The sequence below is a fragment of the Priapulus caudatus genome, unplaced genomic scaffold, assembly GCF_000485595.1.
Source record: "Priapulus caudatus unplaced genomic scaffold, Priapulus_caudatus-5.0.1 Scaffold1662, whole genome shotgun sequence".
Taxonomy (NCBI): domain Eukaryota; kingdom Metazoa; phylum Priapulida; class Priapulimorpha; order Priapulimorphida; family Priapulidae; genus Priapulus; species Priapulus caudatus.
The window spans coordinates 1-4,348 of NW_014578723.1; positions in this window are offsets into that span (position 1 = coordinate 1).

Below are 4,348 nucleotides of genomic sequence, written 5' to 3' on the forward strand. Positions count from 1 at the left end.
CCAGATGGCAACATGGTCCGTCCAGCGCGCAGAGATCGGTGCTCCTCCAGTAACAACCGACACGTTACAACCCGCACATTAGGCTGCGCGCACGGGCAACGCGCACGCACTACACACACGTAACACACTCGCACCCGCGCCCCCAGCACAACGCATACGCACACACACCACACGTGCGGCAATGCAGCAGGAGCGTGCCGCCTGCGCACTGTCAATGCGTGCTCACGTCGTCCGCAAGATCTCCTGTGTGAGATGGATTCCGGATGCGTAGCTTAGCGCGGCTCCGTCGATGCCCGGATAATACCGAGGTCGCGAGCCACGGCCTTAATTTTATTCGGTGAGGCCCAGGGGCGGCGCACCCAACGGCGGCCGATACCCCAGTTTCAGGTGCCCGACGCCGTTCTCAGCGTCGCCCGCATTGGGCACACCGAGCCGCGAGCCGATAGGGAAGCCGTGTCCGACCGCCACCTGAGTTAACCGCCGCCTGACGACTCGAAGAGCAAAAGGCAGGCCTACTATAGGGGTGTAACATATACGACTCCGCCGTAGACTACGCTCCGGCTACTACCATCTGCGCACAGTACCTATCTTGAACACACCCTCGACCTATACATCCGCGCCGAGCTAGGGGCAGCACTTCTCGCCATATCCGATCATTCCATACAGATATCGGTGGTATAACAAGAATTATAACTTACTATGAACCAGCTTGCCTTCTAGTGCTCTCACGTCCACTCTGGTCTGAACTGCCCCGCCCCGCCGCGAAAAATGTGACTGCCTCAGCGTGCGCGCGCTCGTAAGACTATTTCACGGCAAAGCACAATGCCGTGCCACGACGCACGCTCACAGTATTACTCGTAAGCGTGAGTAACCGACGCACTGCATCGCCACGCTGCGGCGGCTATCTCCCAAGCCTGCGCCGCGCGGGCGGCAGACGTGGGCAAACGACGTGGGCGCCGAGGGCAGAGGAGTCCGACCACGCAGACGCAAGGGAGTTCTATATACTACCCGCGCTATGCTCCAGCCTGACGTGCCCGCGCGCCGGCGAGCGAATACCAAGACTGAAGCGAGCACCCATATTTTCAGTTACTCAGGTTTCATTTCATGTATCGCCACGTATTGAGCGCCAATATGCGCAGCGCAGGGGTATTGTGTATTCAGGCTACGTCAGTGCCTTCCGATGGGTATTCAGCGTAGCAAAGCGGAGTCGAACCATTGTACGGCAGCAGAGGCCTGCGCACTGTCGAGCGGAACAACATTGCCGTGCGCTTCTGTTTTCTCCAACGAAAACATGCGAAATTAAATAATGTGCAATATAATCCATGGCCCCGGTAACGCCAGGCATTCTATTAACTTCGGGGGGTGAGAGGTTACGTTAGTTATCTCCACATAATGCGTACGCCCCACTTGCCTCGGGCGGGCGAGTGGGCGATGGCGAACAGGATTTGTACCAGGGGTGGGTCTGACACACACACAACACACAAAGCTCTGCCACACGCCAAAGGGGGGGGGGTCCTGGGCCCTTTCCCGCAAAATTTTTTTAAAATTAGAGCGGCGCCCTCAGAGCCGTTCTTTCTGCCGCCGAGCAGATGGGGCGGGGGTCTCGACTTGCTCAACATCGGGACCTCCCGCCGCTGTACCACTCGCCCCTGCTGCGGCCGCGCGCCGGCCCGAAGCGACCCAGCACGGACACGCGCGGCCGGCAGCCGGCCCCGCGCGAAGCCCGGCACGCGCCAGCAGCGGACCCACGCGCCCCGGCTGCGCCGCGGCTGCGGGGAGCGTGGGCGCCCGACGCGAGGGGTGCCTGTCCCACCGGCCGGCCTCACAGCAGCACCCCGCGCGCCATCCGCGGCGCGCCACCGCCCCCCCCAGATTGAGAGACCTCTCGAGGCAAATTATTCGCCCAAACTAAAGATCGGAGCGCAGGGGCCCTGAGTGAAATTCCTTCCGCGAAGACTGATCGTAAAACACAACAACAGCATCTTGAGCGCGTTCTTCTCCCGGGCTGCCGGCCCCAGCAGCTCGAACCCCCCGAGACCCTCCCCTGCCACGGGCCTGATATAAATACACATATACCCTGATGATATTAACACATCAAATTGTTAACTAATCATGCAGGTTACCACTTCCCAATACGTATTGGACAACATACGTTGCGAGAGAGGCGCTTTAATCTGTCGATCTTAGAGCAATATATTGCAATGAGGTTTTTGGTCGCAATACTCGCAGAACTAGTTCGAAAATTGCATGTTTTGGTGAATACAAAGGTTCTAAGACATTTTATCGTTACTCTAGACAATTGCTGTTACTCAAGCAATAACGGTAGGTATCATGAAAGTGGGGAAAATGCCGGAAAACTCTCGTAATAATTACTTTAACCAGAGCATTGTCTACGAAATCTTTCTATGCAGTGTTCAGGACCCTGGTGAGCTTAATACTTTCCTGTGGGGACTGCATTAGATTAATTTCTGTATTCTTGCTATGCGTGTATAGATTCTGCTGACTCACCCCACATATCTTGCAACCCTTTCCTTGTACTGTTTTTTTGCACTTTAACCTACCAAATCTTTCTATGCAGTGTTCAGGACCCTGGTGAGCTTACTACTTGCCTGGTGTGACTGCATTAGATTGATTTCTGTATTCTTGCTATGTGTGTATACTGTATAGATGCTGCCGACTCACCCCACATCTCTCTTCGAAAACCAAAATAACGTCGCTGCCTTGCCCCGTCATGCACTGCGAACTTGCTTGATAGACGGGTCAGCGCCTACTGTTTTCACTTCTCGCACTCATATTGTTAAATATGCCTTTTAAGGAAGGGAAACAACACTGCACCAGTCTAAGTTGTCATCGGTTGGCAACTAGTGATCGTTATTAACACGGTTATTAGACGTTATATTTTATATATATCAGGGTTTCTTCTGAGGGAAAATTAGAAAAAGGAGGTAATGGCCAGTTTGGGAAAAAACGCGCATGATGGATTCAAATACAGCATGTATTGATATACTTATCTAGGTATATAGATACAGGATATACTTATCAGTAAATACAGGAACATTTTCACAACGGCGATTTTAAATTTGACAACGGCGGTGCGCCACTGTGCCTCTTATCAGGGTTCGTAGCGAGTCTTCCAAAGTCTTATAAGTACTTATTTTGCCAAAAATAAAATAAGGGCCCTCCTTATTAGTACTTATTTTTGGTGAAATCTTAGAAAAGTACTTAACAGTCCTTATTCTTTGCAACCTACAATATTTCATATAAATTGTTTTATAAACTGTTCTCGACTTAGAGTAAGAATTGCTGTATATATAATACGGAATAATTAATAGTCGGTGATCTATCAGAAATTGCGTAAAAAAGTCTTATTTTGGCCTCCAGAAAGGGTCTTATAAGTCCTTATTTCAACATGTGTCTTACTTAGTTACTACTATGAACCCTGCTTATGTATAAGAAACCCTGTATATAATATATATAATTTAATAATTTATGATTGTATATATATATATATTATATATTATGTAACACCATAGAAATATATATATATATAGAGGCACCTATATTATTTCTATGTGACACCACTATAGTCGTTAGTATACAATCAACACCTAGGGCTCATAGATTGGTTCTGCTTACAAGTTACACTTACAGGGGTGGAATCAGGATTTTTGAAAGGAGGTGTCCAGGAAGAAATAAAAGGGCACTTTTTCCTGCTTAATTTTTCTGATGTTTTTCTGCACGTTGCCACTTAGGGGTGGTTTGGGGTCGTCCCCCAAGAAATTTAAAAAAAAATTGGTGCATTCTGAGAGCATCTGAGCAGTAATTTTGATGTCTAGAATGCAAGATTGAGTTCCAAATTTTTAGCAGAAAATAATCTTAATTTTTTTAGGGCACTTTGAACTTAAATGGGGGGTCTGGACCCCCCGGACACCCCCCTAGATCCGCCCCTGGCTTATAGTATTACTCCGCTAGTGCTGCCCACGAATCCAAAAACGGTGTCATGATCAGTCTATATCGCCGTATGCTGTTTGCCATCTGGTGTCGCCTGAATCTTACTTTCAACCTCAGCAAAATGCCTCAATAATTGACAGAAGTTTGCTCAGGGAAGAGATGAAACTGGATACAAGTATTTTAGTGTTACATGTTATAATATACGCTGCTTCATTCTTTCGATTAAACTCGCGTAACCACGTTCTTACATTCATTCAGGATTGGGGCATCTTCTTCTTCTCTGGTCACTACACTACACTCGACCATGACTCGACCTATCCATTGCAGCACACAGGACCTGGCACGGTGGTTGAAAACCTCAAGGCCTCCAGGTCTACAGGGTTCTGGTAATAGGGGG